The sequence below is a fragment of the Oryzias melastigma genome, linkage group LG12 (assembly GCF_002922805.2).
Source record: "Oryzias melastigma strain HK-1 linkage group LG12, ASM292280v2, whole genome shotgun sequence".
NCBI classification, from domain to species: Eukaryota; Metazoa; Chordata; class Actinopteri; order Beloniformes; family Adrianichthyidae; genus Oryzias; species Oryzias melastigma.
The window spans coordinates 4,418,821-4,426,713 of NC_050523.1; positions in this window are offsets into that span (position 1 = coordinate 4,418,821).

Here is a 7,893-nt window from a genome sequence, read left to right on the forward strand (position 1 = left end):
TTCAGTGACATGTATCAACACAAACTGACATAAACCCCACATGTTTTCATTATTATTCATTCAAGCAAAAGTGTCACATATCATATCAGAAGGACAATTAATTAGCCTTGTTTTTGATTTTTATTAAAACCTTTGAATAAGAATAAAAGGTTAAATAATTCATTTAATGTGTTATTACATAAGTTAATACGTTTATAGGTCCTTCTCAATCAATAAATCACACTTTACTTGACTTTAGTTAATATTTAATTAATCTAATGTGAACTAAGTGTCATTGCAATAATCTCCGTTTATGATTATGAGTAATCACACAGTTATTTTCTTCTTACATTTCGTTAATTTTGCTTTGTTTTTTTTAATCAAAGCATTTCATTATTTCTGTAATTAGTTTGATTTATGTGTGATTTTTAGTTGTATTGTCTAAAATCAAGATTTGAAATAAATTTTAAAATATCAAGGAAATTTTTGTTTTTTAATGTGTTCTTGTGGCATTTTTCTCGTGATGGAGGACATATATAAATACAATTAAGCTTCAAATTACATTTCAGAGTATTTCTTTGCTCAAATTGTTAGGAACTTGGAAAAAGTTTATAGCTGTGACGTAGGCGCTACAATCAGCTGAGCTCCCTGCTTCACTCCATGCTGATGGAGTGACTACTAGATCCATGAACGTCTTCATTTTCTTGACATCTGGCTCAAAACTGTACAACTGGACACGTCTAACATTGCTCACCATTTTTGTTGCACTGGTAATGCTAGATTATGGTTGTAAGGGTCTGTCAGCTAAACAGATGGATGATGGGAAATGAGGCGGGCTTATTCCATGTCAACGGTTCCACCATCAACTCAGAGGTGAATTTCTAGTGCCGCTCTGCTAGAAAATGACAGTTTTTTAAAAAATTTGGTTAAAGATGTCAACATTCTAATTTTAAAATAATAGAAAAAAACTTTTATTTAGTTGGAAAATTATTTGAAAATAACATTTTTATATTTTCCTTTTTTGTATGTATCTGGCCCTCCAAAGAAATGACAGTGGTAGAAGTGGCCCTTGCCTCATTTGAGTTTAAGACCCCTGATCTAAACACTAGATAAGTGTAATCTCACACATTTAAGTAAATTTGCTGGAGTTTTAAGTTAACTTAGGAATGCAGTTATTTACACAAAGCTAAATCCATCAACAAACATCCAGTCGAATCTGGTTTGTGACCAAATCTTATCTTCAAGTAGGCCTGCGGTCGTCAAGGGAGGAAGAAAAAAAGAGGAAAATATTTGGGCAAACCTACGATAGAGCATCTCTGAGTGATTTACAAAGCAAACAAACAGATACACAAACAGTGTAAGCAAATCAAAGGCGCGCCGCTCTGAACAGACACTGGGGTGAGGAACCAGAGATTGGGCAAGACGTTTTTTTAAAGAGCATCTCGAGAGTTTCTCACTTCTCATTCACTCGTCTAAAGAAACCGCCGTGTTATGAAACATTCCGGCGATTAGTTAGATATCTTGTGACCAAAGGCATGATTAGCGACAATACAGAGAGATTGGAAACATGAGAGTTTGTATTATCAGTGCATCAAGCGGCATGATGAAATATTTTGGTGAGTCCAGAAAAACTGTGTTTGAGGATGACTTCCACCACAATCTAAAAATAAAAAATAAAAAAATTCCAAGAATAGTGTCAGCATGGCAGCTTTTTTTTTTAGTGACTTTTGGATTTGCTCACAACTTCAGAGGTGAGAGGACAAGTAACATTCGCGTTTGGTAGCAGAACAGATGCAACTTATCTGTTCTCCCAATTAATCCCGTTTAGGAAATCTTTATCTTCAACTTTGGAGCACATCCTGTGCTGCTCCTTCTGAACTCCCAGAATACGTGCTCGAAAACAGGAAGTGTGCAATTGAGTTGTTTTCAGGCTTATCCTGAGACAGTCTGTATTTATGGCTACCGGGTTGATTAATCCAGATTTATACTTAAACTTTTTTTTAAACGTGTTTTACTTTAAGATAAAACTAATGTTTAAAAAATCATAGTTTAATCCTTGTAAAATTTATGAAAAGGTTTGTGCTTGCACAATGCAGAAAATCTGATTTTTTTTCTTTTTTTTTGCAGAAGTGACCTGCAGAGAAAAAGCTACAAAAAAAAGTAAATAAATAAAAGGAAGGGAAACCTTCCTGAGCGTCAGCGACTTATCTTGTGACGCCTGCTGGGTATTGTTTCGCCGGGTGTTGAGGAAGGTTGGCTAAAAAAAGAACTTAAGAAAGTCAGATCTTCTTGTGTAGTCACACTCCAAGTGTGAAGGCAGAAAGCTTGTGCATACTTTCTGTAACTGATTGTGTAATTGGATTTTTTTCCAAACCAAAAAAAAAACCTAAAACATTTAAGGTCAAATCTGGATTTTGTTTATAGCAGAAGACAAAACAAAAAGATTAAAATTCCATAAAGTTTATGGAATGCTGAATTCTTTAGGTAATTGCATGAGAGATTAAAGGGACGGCTCTAGTCTGCAGCTTCAGGGTCAACGCCACCGCGTACGGTCAAAGGGAAGAGCACACAATGTGAACATTGTAGACAAGCTGAAGCTATTGTTTATGTTTGTTGTGCTTACGTTGAAAATTGGAGCATGAAATTCAGCCCAACCCATCTTACTTAACTAAAGACCTTTTATTTATAGACTAGTTTCAACAAATGGATTTAATGCACCCACCATGAATAGTTTCTACAGTAAAAAGACCAGAAATGAGGCTGATTTTCTGGGAAATGTTCTTATCGTCAGACAGCATTATCATCCAGCTGACAGAACGCTGACAAAACTGGCAAAACACTTCTGACTTTATTGGTCTGAGAGGTTTCCTTTGGAAAAAAATAGATATTTTCACCAGAGCTGTAAAACGGTCTGTGAGAAGGGAAAGAGTTTTAAACAAATGGGCTCTATCTTTGTAAGACTTTTACGTGCATGTCAATAGATGTGAGAGGAGTAGCTATTGTGTTGAAAAAAAATATGATAGCCCCCAACACAACCAGCAGAGATTCACTTTGATGTTTTTTTTTTTTTTTGGAACTTCAAGTCTTCAAGTCCCTCCAAATCTCAAGTCACACACTTTAACCAGTCTCAACCATCAGGCGTAGTATTATTCACATATTTTTCTTCACATATTGTGCAAGAAAATATATATGAAAACCGCATATAAATACAGAATTCTGAACTTTAGTTTAAAACTTTTCAAGCAAACGTCTAGTTTGCAGTTCCTAAAGTGACCACTAGAGGCAGAATGGAGCAATTTTCCATTGGCTCCATTATTTTTTTTTTTTTAAAAAAAGCTGTTTTAAGCCAAAATAAAAGCATATATAGCCTGATGCCAAAGTCAAGTCAAATGTGAAGGTAAAAATCAGAATTCCCTCTGACGATGGGATCAATGGAGGTGGATTAATAATTATGCTGATCTCTAAAAGGAACAACAGAAAATAAATAAGAAAAGGTAGTAGTGTGGTCACATGACACACACCACACTGTTTCAGATGAGTGCGGTGGGCAACCTCCTGTTTGAAGCAGCTTTAAAAGTTTATACAAGTTACTTCTAATGCTACATTCACACTGAATGCAATTCCCACGGCAGTTTCAATGTTAAGTCAATTTAACAGAACTGAGGCGATCTGAGTGATGGCGGTGGTTGGTGCCGCGGTCTAGCAGCAGCGCTTCATCGCATCTGCCAATCAGTAACTCAACTTTGGGGACATGACATTTTCAGTGACTCAATCAGCAGGCAGAATACTAATCCAAATTGACTGTTTTTGTCTTGAACTTCCATCTATTTCCTTAACCTGCTGGGGCCGCGGGGTTGCCAGAGCTCTCCCCGGCTATTGTTGGGTGAAGGCGGATAACACTCTGGACAGATTACCAGCCTTTCACCCCCACGGGGGTCTTTTGCTGCAGCCAGGCAGCCTCCTGGGAGCCAGCGGACCTCGCAGACAGACAGCCGCTTCGATGTGTGAGGGCTACCTAGGCGGCCGCCTAGGGTACCATCTGCAGGAGGGGCACTAAATCGCAATGATTTTTTTTCCCTTACAGGTTGAAATGCCACTCCTTTTGGGTAAAATGAAAAAAAAATAACAAAAGTAATAAACATAAATCCAATAAACATTAGGAGAGAAACATAAATTAAAAAAAAAACTAAAAAGTTAATCAATAATTTTGCCCATGGCTGTGCCCCTCCTTGCCTGATGCAGATGTTGTCATTGTTAGAAACTTTAAGGATGAAAAAGTAGCAAAAGAAGCTCTCAGAGACAGCTTTAAGGTCAAAATAGGAAGGAAGAGGAGGAAAAAGTGGAGTCAAGGCTGAGGTTTGTATGTTTTATTTAAATGAACTAGCTCCTGGAGGCTCAGAAAGATCTTATGAACCCAGACATGTAGACGTGTAACTGATGTTTTAGTAGAACTCTTCACGATAAATAAACCTGATTTCTCAAAATCATCCGTGTTTTCTACACAGTCTAAGTGAGATATCCACAGACACCGCTCCATGTAGCGATCATGCTAAAAGCATGAGTTGGTAGCTCCTCCCACACACAAAACATGGCATATGAACTCAAGTCAATACCTTTGGATAAACCGAAGCCTCGTGAGATCTTCTGAATAATGCTCAATAGGAACAAAAAAGAAACCAGTCAGAGGAAAATCGTGTTTTTGACATGTTCTTTTGGCATTCTTCTGATGACGGAGGACATATTTAGAAAAAAAAATTCAGCTGAGTATTTCTGTATTCAAATTGTGAATCAGGAGAAAATTAAAAAAAAGCTGTCAGTAAAAAAATGTCTTTGTTATGTGGAAAATATGTTGAGCTCCACTTGAAGAGGACCGTTTTCTTCATTCGAGCATCTGGCTCAAAACTGTATGACTGGATAACTCCAGTATCGCTCGACATTTTTGTTGAATCAGAAATGTTACATATGGGTTGGGGGTGTGAGGGGCCGTAAGCTAGTGGGAGAGCATGTCAACAGAGAGTTGTCAGCAATGGGGAGGAGATGGTCCCGCCCACAACTAAGAGGCAAATTTGTAATAAACTCTTGCCGCTCTACAGAAACTATGTTCTATTTAAAGACACAGACTTTTACATTTTGGGTAAAAACGACAATTAAAGTCAGACGCTGAAGGGCGCTCACAAATAATCATCTATGCAAGTATCGGCCAATGAAATATCGCGATATATCGCCAAATGGATTTTTCCTACACCCCTATTGAGAGCGCTTAAAAATAGATGATTGGAATAAAGTTGAGTGCTTTACGCCAGTTTACCAACAAATAGTGCTATTTTCCTATTTATTATGTCGTTTATGGGATAGTTTCTGATCTAACGTAGTTTTAATTGGCCGTTGTTTGTTTCTTATTCCAAAAGGATTTCAACAACATGACGGAACAGGTTTTATTGTAGGGTTTTTCCCCTTTCCGGTTTTATTTAGTCATCCATAAAGGTTCCGATCGCCGTCCTAGAAAACCTGTTTTCTTTAGTTTTGATTTTAAAAACGTTTCCTTCCTTACAGCTGTTCTTCATTCTTCAGTAAGGTCGCAGAAGCTGCTCGAACCAGGAAAGATGTTTTCTCTTTACATCGTCAAGAATGTTTGGAGTTTTGTGACAGTGATTCATACTGACAACACTGTAAAAATGTTGCAACGATGATTTTTACATACCAAGCAGGGGTGTGGATTTTTTGATAGTAGAATAACTAACATGGCAACTTCCACAGAAAGAGAACATGTGAGCAGAATGCAGTGAACTTCATTGCCTCTCCGTCGTCCATCCTTGGTGGAAGGGAAATAAATTTGCTTTTGAAAGGTTAATGCAGGAGGAAAGGAATGTACTTTAAGTACTCTAAGCCTCTTTCACACAGAGATCGGGCCTTAATGCTGCTAACAGACTCCTCATTATGCTGCCTCCTCTGATTCACACCGAGCGAAACAAAGCTGGCCTGATGTCGCCTCAGTCTGTTTACAGACAGCGTGCAGACGTTGTGCAGACTTGAAGACTCGCCGTGTGAGAAAGCTCAGAGAAAGCAAGACAACGCAAAGAAAAACCATATGACTCAACTGCAAAGTTTAAGTCATTCCCCTTAAATCTTCTTATTAACCTTCCGCTTAAAAACAACAGCATGAGTTTGATGAATGCCAAATATGTCTGATCTGCTGCTGGAGGTGTAACATCCCCATACCTCTTGCACAGAAAGATGTGAAGGAATGTGAATTTAAAGTCACGTCTGGGTTCGTTTAAGCCTCATCTACAGTTCCAGATTGCACTGAGGCTGTTTTCATGCATGCAGGAACTCTGAATTCTAACAGTAAAGTTCAGACACTCTGCTGCAGCTTCCCCCCCAAAAAAAGGTTTTCTTTTAAATGAGCATGTTTTAACAACTTCTGTGATCATCAGTACTGACTTTTAAAAAAAGCCTCGGTTTGTGTCTCTGTCAAATGACATAGACACAAGATTCGTTAAGTTTTATAAATAAATCAAGAAAAACGGCTCAATGGATGTTTAACGAGCAAACCTCGCAATCAGTCCCCTGGCAAAAGTCTTTTTACTCCCATTCCGTCATTTTTCTCTTCTTTTCCCTCAAGTTAAGTGAATCCTAATTTAGCCATTGGCTCCATCTTTACATCTTAGCCACCAGTGAAAAACTCAAAAGAAAAACAAAGACAATAATTCATGTTGGTGATAGTTTTGGCTTAAAGAACCTACTGGTCTGAAGTCAAATCTATCTTTAAGTTAGTAGTGACACTAATGAAATATGAAAGAGGTCAACCAATAAAAATAAAAAAATTGAGTTCTAAAGAATTAAAACTTGCACAGCAACTGAAATCAGCCTCAAGTGGTCATAGGAGGAACTGCAATTGTGGTAATTTCGTGGAACTCTTCAAATTTTTGGAACAAATTTACTTGATTAGTTATGAATATATATTTGTTTTGAACCCACGCATCAGGTACACACACTTCTGGTTCAAATTTGTTTTTATATTAAAGTAAAAATGTGCAAATGCAAGCATGTGGATTAACATACAAAGAAAATGCCAACATGGCTTTAAGTGAAATTATATGATGCATAATTTACTTTTTCAAATAAGGGGCAAATGTTAGTTAAAAGATGTAAGAAAGTGAACATCTTGAGCACGACAGTTTTGAAAAAAGTCAAATTTATCAAATAGAAATGTTTGGGCTTGGAGGAGGTGGTTTTTGAGGCATGTCAAAATTGACATATTTCACAAAACTGCAATGAAAATTTGGATGATTTATGAAAAAAATTATTTATTTATGTTTTTTTTTCAAATGACAAATCGCTGAAACGCAATGCATTGTGGTCTATATTCCCCAATCTAGTGAGCATCAATGTTTTTTCGCAGAATCTTCTAGGAAATTTACAGGGCTTTGGAATTTGGAATTTTAGATTTGGACACCCCCTATCGCCCACATATGTATAATCCTCTGGGTAACTCTATCCGATCCTCCAGATCATTTTATTTTATTGTTATTAATGACCCGATTATCTTGCACTCATTTCTAGTATAATTTTGATTTATATTTATGGAGAATAAAATATTGAAAGTTGTTTAAGGTTTGTTAATATTCCTGCCTGTTTTTATTCAAAATAATGTTAAAAAATTACGTTTTTAAAGTTTAAAACATTTAGTTTTAGATTGTTCAATAAATGTTAATCCTGTTTGGCCCGTGACCTAAGGTGTGTTTTGGATTTTGGTCCCTGCTTTAGCCTATAGCGCACTAAGTAGTTAGTAGTGAAGGAATTTGAAAACAATAGAAAGTGAGAATCATGCTAGCATAGCCTTTAGCATGTTCGTATGTAAAATAGGTTTTCTTAGCAACAAACTCATGAATATCACATCAGTTGTGAAAAATC